Source organism: Oryctolagus cuniculus, chromosome 4 (genome assembly GCF_964237555.1).
Source record: "Oryctolagus cuniculus chromosome 4, mOryCun1.1, whole genome shotgun sequence".
In the NCBI taxonomy this organism is placed as follows: domain Eukaryota; kingdom Metazoa; phylum Chordata; class Mammalia; order Lagomorpha; family Leporidae; genus Oryctolagus; species Oryctolagus cuniculus.
This window is the reverse complement of record NC_091435.1, coordinates 113,761,376-113,774,199: the sequence shown is the minus strand read 5'-3', so window position 1 is coordinate 113,774,199 and position 12,824 is coordinate 113,761,376. Positions and strand designations below refer to the sequence as shown.

Here is a 12,824-nt window from a genome sequence, read left to right as displayed (position 1 = left end):
TCCATAGTGTTATCAAACATCACAAATTTAGCAAGATTTCTGAGCCAAACAACACTATACCAGACTCTACAGCATTTATGCATAATGGAACAGAATGCAGAGACCAATAATTGACACACCCAGAAGAACGAACACATTTGAAAGTAAAACCATACCAAATAGAATGTCCACACAAGAAACTCTGACATAATGTTCATAGCAGCATTATTCCTAAGAATCAAAGAGTACAAATAGAGCAGATTCCAAGATTGCAAAACAGGAAAGGATGTACTGTGCTAGACTAGGAATAAATAGTAAAAAGAAAAAAAGTGTAGGAAGTGTACTCCCAGGGGGAGAATTAGAAAACTACAATGGAAATTCAATGAAGGAAGAAGAATGCGGTGGGCCTGTGTGGGGGAAGGTGCAGACATGCAGCATGAACATGAACACAACACAACACAGGATTATAGCAGCTGAGAGACGGAGGATAAGCCAGCTTGGAGATGGAGGTGAGATCAGACTGCAGCAACCTGTGCTAGTATAGCCAGACAGGGTGTGGTGTGAATCTGGCCTGGAGCCCTAGGGGCTAGAGGGTACATTAGTACCCAGAGGAAATGAAAGGGACATGTTCTTCTCATTCCATCCTTTTTACAACTACCCCTAGCACCTGGCTGAGAGAGGGAAGGTGCCATTTTGGGCATAAGTGGCAGTGTAGAAGCCCTTGTGCACATGCATAGCAATTGAAAGGGACAGGATGCCGTCTTCTTAGCAGTGTTGGTGGCAGTGGTGGGGAGTGGGCAACAGTCAGCCAGTGGCCCTCTGTACACGTGGGATCCAGAGATTCTGGCAGAGGGAAAAATCTTCATTCTCCACTGACTTTGAGCCTGGCTGGGAGTGTTGACAGGCAGCTGGACACCCACCAAAGACTGTGATGCACCCCTAGACTCCAAACATACCATATGCTCCAGGACTCAAGCTACCTAGGCTAGCCTGCAGAATGACTGCCTCTCTGTGCACAAGACAGGCTGGTGGGGTAGTGCAGACCCTTTAAAAATGTGACTGTGAAAGCCTAGTATGTTGAGACTGTGGGGACCCTGTGGTTGCATGAGAGAGTGCAGATTATAGCTAGGTCTCTGGGCAATCACTGTGTGTGGCTCCACAGGCTCTGAGCTCCCTGGATGCCTTGGTGGGTCATTGAGGAGTATCTGCATTCAGAGTAAGGACAATGCAGATCATTTGTGAAGTTCAAATGGCAGTATGAGTGGGTGTTGCACCCACTGAGGGGCTAAGACTAAGGAAGTGATCAATCATCTTGGAAAAGATGAGGAGAGGGTGTGATCTCACGAACAAAGGTGATCATTCCCTGTTTCTATTAACCAGAGATCTACCTCTCCCTAGTTGGTTGTTATCGTGGATACTCTCCCACTCTGGAGCACTGACAAGAGCTCCCTGGGCATACCCAGGACACACTTCTTGGTATTCTCTGAAAGTGCAGACATTGCACTAGGCCATAGAGGCATAGTTCAAAGACAAAAGGCATCAGAGGAAAAAACCAACAAGTACCTCCACAAATATCTAAAATTAAATGCGATAATTAAAGAAAGAATAAAGAAGACAACATGACACCCCCCAAAGGAACATAACAAAATTACAATATTAGAATGTGAAGATAAAAATTGATGAAATGCCTGAAGTGGAATTCAAACGATTAGCCATAGGATTACTCAAAAGCAATCAGAAAGAAGTCCATGAATTAAATAAATCCACAACTGACATGAATGAAAATTTTTCCCATGAAATTGAGATTTTAAAGAGAAATCAAAATGAAATATTATAAATGAAAATTCAATGGATCAAATAAAAATGTGGTGGGAAGATTTAACAACCAACACGGTAAGGCAGAAGGAAGAATATCCAAGCTAGAAAAACAAATCTTTGGAAATTTTTCAGTCAGCCTCCCCAGAAAAGAAGACATTTTTAAAAATTATTACACTGATAAGAACATATAATACACTTGATCTTAGCCAAAAGGCCAAAATAAAAAAATCAAACAGTGTTGGAGATCTATGGGATAATATCAAATGACCCAAAATATGGGTCTTAGGAGTTCCTGAAGGTTTTGGAAAAAAAAAAAAAAGAGTTGATTAGAAGGTCTGTTTAGTTACAGAAAACATCTGGAATTTGAGAATGAAAGGGATATCCAAACATAGGAAGCACATAGAATGCCTAATGGACATGAAAAGAAAAAGTCTTCACCATGACACACTGTTGTCAAACTTTCAATAGTAAAAACATAAAGGAAAGATTCTAAAATCTGCACAAGAGAAATGACAGTTTATTTTAAGAGGATCTCCAATTAGACTCACAGCTCACAGAAATCCTACAGGCTAGGAGAGAAGAGATACTCCAAGTAATAAGAGGGGGAAAAAAAAAAAAAGCTGTCCCTCCAGAATACTGTACACTGCAAAATTCTCATTTATGAATGAAGGTGAAATAAATACCTTCCATAACAAACAGAAATTGAAAGAATTTTTTGCCACTCATACAGCCTTACAAAAGATGATTAAGGATATGCTACACAAAGAAACACAGAAACATAGTCATCATTATGAAATAAAGTGAAGGCAAAAAATGTCCCAGTAACAGTATAAAATAAATCCAAAGTAAAAAAAAAAAAATAGGAATATCTATGGAAAAACAGCAGGCCAAGTCGTTACATCAATACTCACCTGGAATGTAAATGAACTAAACTCTCGAGCTAAAATTTATAGACTGTGGAACTGATGCTGTGACATAGTGGGTATATCCATTGCCTAAAGTGCCAGCATCCCATATGGGTTCTAATTCAAGTCTTGACTGCCCTACTTTTGATCCAGCTCCCTGAGAAAGCAGCAGAGGATAGCCCAAGTCCTTTGGAACTTGTACCTTTATAGGAGACTCAGAGGAAGCTCCTGGCACCTTGTCTTCTAATTAGCACAGCTCCGGGTATTGTGGTCGTTTGGAGAGCAAACCAGTGGATGGAAGATCTTTCTCTCTCTCTCTCACTCTCTCTCTCTCTCTCTGTCTCTTTTGCTCTGGCTCTTACTCTCACTCTCTCTTTTTCTGCTCTTCTTTCTTTAACTCTGCCTTTCAAATAAATAAATTAATATTAAAAATATAGATACAGATTGGCTGAATGGATTGAAACTTAAGACCTGTATATTTGCTGCTATAAGAAACACATCTCACCAACAAAGATACACACAAACTCAAAGTGAAAGGATGGTAAAAGATATTCCATGCTTAAGGGAAGCAAAAAAGGGCAGGTGTTGCCATCCTAATATAAAACAAAATAGACTTGAACATAAAAACTGTTAAAAGAGACAAAGAAAGGCACTGTGTGGTGATTAATGGATCAATTCAACAGCACCATGTGGCTATAATAAATGTTTACACACACAATTACAGGGTGCCTGGCTATTTTAAAGAAATAATAATGAATCTAAAGGGTGACATAAACTCCCATATAGTAGAACAGGGAACTTCAACACCCCACCAAACAGAAAATCAACAAAGAAAAAAAAGCTAATGGACACTATGGACCAAAGGGGCATAACTGATAGTACAGAATGCTTCATCCTACCATTGCAGAATAGAAATTTTTCTCATCAGTCCATGGAACATTCTCTAGGATAGGCCATATGCCATGTCTTAAAGCATGTCTCAGGAAATTCAAAAAAAAAAAAATGAAAACATATGATGCAACTTCTCTGAACAAAGTAGGAATGAAACTGGAAATCAACAACTCAAGAATCTCTAGATCATATGCAAACACTTGGAGATTGGACAACATGCTCTTAAGTAAACACCAGGTCACAGAAAAAAAATTAAAAGAGAAGTAAAAAATTTTTGATAATGAATGAACATGACAATACATCATATCAAAACTTATGGGATACAGCAAAGCAGTGTTAAGAGGGAAGTTTATAGCAATTGGTGCCTACCTGAAGAAACCAGAAAGGTACCAAATGTGCTATCAATGCATCTCAAGGACCTAGAATATCAACAATAAATCAAATCCAAAACTAGTAGGAAGAAATAAATAATTAAAATTAGAGAAGAAATAAACAAAATTGAAACCAAATAAACAGCCCAAGATCGGAGAGCTTCACTGCTGAATTCTACCAGACACTTAAAGAATTAATTCCAATTCTTCTCAAGCTATTCAAAACAACTGAAATGGAATGAATCCCCTAATCTCCTTCTATTAAACCTGCATCATCTTAATTCCTAAATCAGAAAAATACACAATAGAGAAAGAGAACTATAGATCAATATCCCCTAGGCTTTTACTGTAAATATCCTAAACAAAATAATAGATAATTGAATCCATCCAAACACCAGAAAGATCATTCACCCAAATCAATTGGGATTTATCCTTGGCATGCAGGGATGGCTCAACATTCCTAAATCAATAAATGTGATAAATCACATTAACGAACAGAAGAAAAAATATCATATGATTATCTGAACAGATCAAGAGAAATCATTTGATAAAATACAACACATTTTCTTAAAGAAAACCTTAAGCAAATGGAGTATAGAAGGAATATTCCTCAAGACAATGAAAGCAATTTATGACAAACCCATGGCCACCATCTTACTTAGTGGGGAAAGTTGAAAGCATTCCCCCTGATATCCAGAACCAGACAAGAATACGCACTCTCACCATTGCTATTCAGTGTCCTGGAAGTATTAGTAAGAGCCATTAAGCAAGAAAAAGAAATCAGAGGGATTCAAATAGCAAATGAGGAAGTCAACCTATTTCTATCTGCAGATGACATGATTATATACATAGGGGAACCAAAAGACTTCACTGAGAGACTATTGGAACTCATAAAAGAGTTTGGTAAAGTGACAGATATAAAACCAACACATAAAAATCAATAGTGACTATATAGACAGATAACACCATGGCTGAGAAACAACTTCTAAGATCAATCTCATTCACAATAACTACCAAAAAAATTAAATACTTGGAATAAATTTAACCAAGGATATCAAAGTTCTGTATGATGAAAATTACAAGACATTAATGAAAGAACATAAAGAACACATAAAAAATGAAAACATCTTCCATTTAAATGGACTGGAAGAATCAATATCATCAAAATATCTGTACAATTGACAGCAATTTACATATTCAATGTGATCCTAATCCAAATACCACCCATTTCTTTGCACATCTAGAAAAAATTATGCTAAAATTCATATGGATATACAAAAGAACCTAAATAGCTAAAGCAATCTTATCCAACATAAACAAAGCTGGAGGCATCACAATACCAAATTAAGACATACTACAGGCACTTATAATCAAAAACAGGCAAGCACTGGCTCAAAAACAGACATGTAGACCAATGGAACAGAACAGAAACTCTAGAAATCAATCCACGCTTCCACAACCATCTTATTTTTGACAAAGACACTAAAATGAATTCCTGGAGCAAGGACAGTCTCTTTCACAAGTGGTGCTGGGAAAACTGGATCTCCATGTGCAGAAGTATAAAGCTGAATAACTACCTTACACCTTACACAAAAATCCACTCAAAATAGATCAAAAACTTAAATCTGTGACCCAATACCATAAAATTGCTAGAGAACTCTGCAAGACATTGACATAGGCAAAGACTTCTTGGAAATGACCCCAGAAGCACAGAAAATCAAAACCAAAATTGATAAATAGGATTACTTCGAACTGAGATTATGGACTGCCAAAGAAACACTAAGCAAAGTGAAGAGGCAACTGACAGATATGTAGAAAATATTTACAAACTATGGAACTGATAAAGGACTAATATCCAGAATCCATTAAAAGTTCAAGAAATTCTACAACAACAAAACAATCAATCCAGTTAAGAAATGGGTAAAGGACTTGAACAGGCAATTTTCATGAGAGGAAATTCAAATGGCCAACAGATACTTGAAAAAATGTTCAGGATCACCAGCCATAAGATATGTAAATCAAAACAACAATGAGGTTCCACGTTTACCCAGTTACAATGGTTCTCATACAGAAATCAACAAAAAACAAATGTTGGTGAGGATGTGAGGAAAAACTACACTAATCCACTGTTGGTAGAAATGATAACTGGTGCAGCTACTGTTGAAAACAGAAGGGAGATACCCCAGAAATCTGAATATAGACCTACCAGATGAACCATCCATCCCATTCCTAGGAATTTACACAAATGAAAAGAAATCAGCATATGAAAGAGTTATCTGCAGCACCATGTTCATTGCAACTCAATTCATAAAAGCTAACAAATGAAATCTACACAGACGTCCATCAACTGAAGTCATGATAAAGAAATTATGGTATACATACATCATGAAGTACTACTCAGCTGTAAAAAAAAAAAAAGTGAAATACTGTCTTTGGCAACAAAACATTAGGCATAACACAGTTGTCTGTCAACTGAGGAATGGATAATAAAATCTGATGAATCCATACAAGAGGGTATCAGCTAATGAAAGAATAAATGAAATACTAATGCATGTTACATTAAGGTTGAATAATTTATAACAATATATAAAAGAAGTCAATCAAATTCCCTACATATTGTATGATTTCATTATGTGAAGCGCTCATAACAGAAAAATCTATGGTGAAAAAAGTAAGTTGGCAGCTGTCTAAAACCAAGAGGATGGTGGAGCTAGAGTGTACTCACTAAGGAAAGAAGGACTTCTTTCAGGAAAATTAATAGAAAAATCAAACATTCTTAAAATTCATTTTGGCAAGAAATGCTCAATTGTTCAATGTATTGTAAGTCAGTTAATTGTGCACTTCAAATTGATGAAGCATATCATATGAAAAACAGTGAAGCAGTATTGATGAATTTTCAGGGTTTTACTTCTGCCTACTATTTTTATGTAAGCCAGAAATACTTAATATAGCTACATAGGTATAAAGATATAGCCATGTTTTTATGCTACCTCATTTTTAATTATATGCACCTTCATTCAGAAAGCCTGGTAGAAAATATTATAGCAAAGGCAAATAATTGTCAAAGTAGCCAGACAAAACTGTATTTTGGGACATGGAATTAGGAAAGTGAAATTAATTGAGTGGGGCTGGCACTGTGGCATAGTGGCCTAAGCTTCTGGCTGCAGCACCAGAATTCCATATAGACGCCAGTTCAAGGCCTGACTGCTCCTTCTCCAATCCAGCTTTGTGCTATGGTCTGGAAAAACAGTAGAAGATGGAGCAAATGCTTGGGCCCCCACATCCCTGTGGAAGACCTGGAAGAAGCTCTTGGCTCCTGGCTTTGTTTGGTGCAGCTCTGACCATTGCAGCCTTTTGGAGGGTGAACCAACGGATGGAAGACCTCTCTCTCTCTCTCACTCTTTCTCTGCCTCTAACTTTGCCTTAAAATTAATATATATATATATATATCTTTAAAAAAAGAAATAAATTGAGCATCTTGATACATAACATCTATTATTATTAATATTGTTATAATGGGCTGGCACCACAGCTCACTTGGCTAATCCTCCACCTGTGGCGCCTGTACCCTGGGTTCTAGTCCCAGTAGGGGCGCCAGATTCTGTCCTGGTTGCTCCTCTTCCAGTCCAGCTCTCTGCTGTAGCCCGGGAAGGCAGTGGAGGATGGCCCAAGTGCTTGGGCTCTGCACCGGCATGGGAGACCAGGAAGAAGCACCTGGCTCCTGGCTTCCGTTCGGCGCAGCACTGACCACAGCGGTCATTGGGGAGTGACCAACGCAAGGAAGACCTTTCTCTCTGTCTCTCTCACTGTCTAACTCTGCCTGTCGAAAAAATATATATTGTTATTATTATTAATTTTGCAAAGTAAATATTGGAATGCAGTTTTTAGTGTTTTTAAACGATAAAGGAACAAATCAAAGTAAGAATTTGAACTTTAGAAATATATGGTTAAAAAACTGGTTAAATCATTTAAACTTAGAATAAAGGCTAACATTTACTGCCAATGTAATACAAAACTGAACACAACAGCAAATACATGTTATTCTAAAGACAACAAACATTATTTAAAATAAAGAAAATGGAAAAAGAGAGTAGGTGAAGAGATAAGAGGAGTAAGCAGCAGTGATGATAAAATATTGGTGATTAGTAATTGGGAATAGTCTTAATTACCTGAAATCTTTAAGGAAGAATCAAATTATATTTTAAAGTCATATTATTGAGGAAAATGTTAAGTCGATACAATTCATTGATTTCTGGCATGTATTATAATTTTTTAAGATTTATTTTACTTATTTGAAAGATAGAGTTACTGAGAGAGTTTGAGAGAGAGAGAGAGAGAGAGATTGAGAGATGGAGGGGGGATTAAGAGAGGGAGAAAGACAGACAGGAGGTATCGAAAGAACTTCCATCTGCTGGTTCACTCCCCAAATGATTTCAATGAGCAGGGCTGGGTCAGGTTGAAGCCAAGAGCCAGGAGCTTTATCCAGGTCTCCCATATGGGTACAGAGGCCCAAGGACTTGAGCCATTTTTTGACTGATTTCCTAGGAGCATTACCAGAAAGCTGGATCAGAAGTGGACCAGCTGGAACTCAAAACATCACTCACATAGGATTCCGTCATTGTAGGTAACAGCTAAACTTGTTATATTACAACATAGGCCCAATTCTGTAATTTTTTTAAAAACAAATTAGTAAGTACATCCATAAAACCACACACATATATATATACACACATATATATGTGTATTACCTCATTACCTTGAATCATTGCCTTGTTTCTCCTGTTCATCAGGGATCTCTCTCAATAAAGATTAAAATTATCTTAATTAAATTGAATAATTGCATCTTGAAATGAGATTAAATAATTCAGTCTTTGTGTGTGACTTCTTTCACTAAAACTTGGGTACATCCATATTATTAGGTCCATCAGCCTTTCAGTTCATTACTTTTTATTAATGGATAGTGTTTCATTCCACCGCATGAGTATGTCACAGCCTGTTTACTAATTCACTTAGTACTAAACATTTGGATTGTTTCCAGTTTTGAGCTGTTTCATATGAAGCTGTTAGATAATAACTGTGTGCATGTCTTTGTGTGGACACACACTTTATTTGCCCCGTTTTAATCTGTAGGAACATAATTTTGCCACTTTGATTACTAATATAAAATCCATGGCATACATTTCCTATTCAGATACATTTCAAATGACATAAATCTAGACCTTAATATTATTGGATGACTGAAGTGAAAAACACTCTAGAGTTAGGCTGTTTCTCATTATCAGCTGGTAACTGTTTGGCCATCTCCAGATATCTGCAATGATGGAAGAGACCAGAAAGTCGAGTCTTGTTAGATTTAGGTATAAAGATGAATTTTTTATAAAGACAAGATAACTACTGCCATTGTCTAAAAGAAATGTGATTATATTCTTATTTCAAGAAGGATTTTAATGGTTCTGGTGGTTATAGCAAATGAATTTCTAAATTAATACTCAAACAGTGATAATGATAAAACCGAAGTTTAGAATGCAGAAAGACTAAATGGAGCCCAGGAAAATTCTCTGACACAAGCGATGACAGAGACAATATACTTCAGTTATGCTTTGGAGCACACTTTAAATCTAATTTTAACATATAATATGAATAAATTCTCATTATTCTCAATGCCTTGCACCTGCTAAGGCCGAGTCGATAACAGATGGTTGTATATTTTTCTAATAACCATCACAGAATTCAACAACACTAATTGGATTTTTTTTCCTAACGAGTAACCCTGCATTTGTGTAGGCTTCACTGGCTTTCTAAATGTCTCCAACCTTTTGTACTTAGATGTTTAAAATGAATGGGCTAATAATTTGACAATTTTGTCACTAATTTTGGTTTTCTTGCATTTGTATGTCCAGATGCTGATAAACTCGTGCCTATTATGCCATTGAGAGTAATATGAGGTTTAATATAATCAAAAAAATTTCTTTGAAAAAAAAAAGCTTTCATCCAAAATATCTAAAGAATTCTCATCATTCATCAATAATTAAACAAGAATACAATTAAAAAGCAGGCAAAAAGTCTTAACAAACACCTAACTAAGGAAGATACAGAGATGGTAAATAGCAGATGAAAAGACTTTCCATGTGATATATTGTCAATGAAATGGGGATTAAAACTGCATGGGGGTCTTCCTTGTAACTGGTTAAGCTGCTGTTTGTGACACCAGCATCCCTTACTGGAGCACTGGTTCCTACCCAGCTTTTTGCTAATGTGCCTAGGAAGGCAGCTAATGATGAACTGGGCACCTTCCAACCATGTGGGAGACCCAGATACAATTCTGGGATCTGGCCTTCTGCCTGAAGCTGCCCCAACCATTGGGGTAATTTGTGGAGTTAACCAGTGGATTGAACATTCTATCTCTTTCTATCTCTCTCTCCTCTTATTCTGTCTCCCATCTTTCAAATAAATAAATTAATTAAAAAAAAAAAACAGTATTGAAACACACATTGAAATGTTCAAAATCTAAAAACCTTGGGAGCATGAAAGACCAGTAAGGATTTGTAGCAACAGGAATTCTCTTCTTTTGCTAATTGAAATCCAAAATGATACAGCTACACTGGAAGGGACTTGGGTATTTTCTGTAAAACCAAACATTTTCTTACCATGTATGCTAAGAGTTCTACTACTTCTTACTGACCCAATGGGACAGAAAACGTGTACTCAAAAATAACTCAGTAAATGTTTACAGCACCTTTATTCCTAACTGCCCAAACATGGAAGCAACTGAGCTGCCCTTTGTAACTTTAGTAGATAAAAAACTATGTTACACATAGATGATAAAATGCTATACAATACTAACAAGTAATGAACTATAGAGCCAGAGCCAGATCCATGTAAAAAGACATGATGGAAAAAAAATGTAGGTTACCTGACTGAAGCAACTGAATAAAAACTACGTACTCTCTGATTTAAGTTATATGACCTTCTGGAAAAGGCAAAATTATGGAGACAGTGAGAGTAGCCAGGAGTAAGAGGAAAAAGAATGAAGAAATAGAGTATTTTCAGTGTACTAAACTTGTGTTACTATACTGATGGATACATGCCAACACGCATTTGCCCAAACTCACTGAATGTCTACACCAAGAGTGCTTTATAACATAAATTATGACCTTAGGGTAATTGTGATTTGTCAGTGTAGGCTCATCAATTGTAATGAGTGTACTATTCTGACGGAGAATGGTGAGTGGAAAAAGTTCCTACATGTGAAAGTAGGAACACTTGAGAAGCTTATAATTTCCACTTTTTGTTAATCTGAATCTTCTTTAAAAAATAAAATGTACTTAAATCAGCTTCTAAGTGAAAATGTGTATTTTTAAAATTTATTATTTTTAAGTTAGATTGCAGCAAGATGATGGATTTTCTTTGCCGCAGTAAGAGGTATATTTCAATAATAGGATGAGATGATAAAAAAGATTTTGCTCATAGGGTTATATAATTTAGTTCTGGAAGAGCAAAGCACATATTAAACATTCATTTATTTCAATTATTCCAATACCTGAAAGGAATCTAACACTGAAAGAACTGGAAAATGTAGCTTCAGCAAAGTCCCTGAGGTTAGGTGATAGAAGTCATACAGATAAAATAAAATCACACCCACAGTAATTATTATAAGGACTAGGTCTAGTCATTTGTCAAGTTATCTGATTAGTTCTATATTGGGGCTTGTTAACTCAGTGTCTAAACATTAAAGAATTTGTAAGTAGCTGTCAGCTTTGTTTCAGCAGCCTTATAGGGTGCAATACAATCTTTTTAGTAAAAAAAAATCACAAATCACAAGAAAAATGAACTGGAACCACATTTTAAAACAACACTCATTCCTGAACTGATTCCCAAGATACATCTACCCAGGTGGAAGTTATTACTAATGTCTGTGATACTTATTTCTTTAATTTGATCATCTACATATTAACCATTCATTAATTTACAAAACGAAGAATTTAATTGGTGTGAGGTTTAGTCTAGATTGGAAAAAAAAATCAGAAATATTTTAGAATGTAATTTCTTACAATCCTAAGTTAAATAAAGCTACAAATAAAAATTCATGTTGGGAAATATAAGATAAATTGAAAAGCTATGAATTAAGGATGAGCAAAAACATTATAGATATTAATAAATTAATTGAAATATCAGAGGATGAAAACTGGTTTAGTAACAAAAACAATTATAGTGAGTGAAAAAATTAAAGATCTAAAAAGATTATACTTGATATACAAAATAAAAACTTATAAACTAGAAACAATAGTTATCCCTACAAAAGAAACATACGAATTAGATAAAATATATTTAAATATGATTTTTAAATTTCTTGAAATCTTTTGAAAGGGCCCAGATATTTTAGATGAAATGAATATAGGATGATTCATATTGAGGTATATACTTATTATATTTTAAATAGCTAAATTTTAGCCTTCTGGAAAGAAGGAAACCAGTAAGTATTTTATGCAGAAAAGCAGGTGATTGACATATTCCAAAAAGCCAATTTTGGCTATGTGCAGGAGTATCTGTTGCGACAGGTCATCAGAGAAATGTGGGTTGCTAAATAATTTCTTGCTCTGAAATGTTTCTAAAAGAGGCAAATTATAAATAAAGGGGACAATATAGATTGCACTGATGCAGTAATAAAGTCAGAACAAAGAATAAGTCAGGATCAAGATGGTCACATTTGAGTTTGGCACCCGATTAGAAAGAGCAATGTTAGAACTTGGCTCCAATAATACAGAATGAAAATTGATATATCATATATGTGGTATAAGTGAGTAAGGGAGCAGAAAAGGGAAAGTAATACTAAAAAGAAGAAAATACATCATAAGATGAC

At 35.7% G+C, this 12,824-nt stretch overlaps 1 pseudogene; it reads right to left on the bottom strand.

Moving 5' to 3' along the window:
* Window positions 1-1,846: 1,846 nt before the first annotated feature.
* LOC127483003 (U2 spliceosomal RNA) lies at window positions 1,847-2,020 on the bottom strand (annotated as a pseudogene).
* Window positions 2,021-12,824: the final 10,804 nt, after the last annotated feature.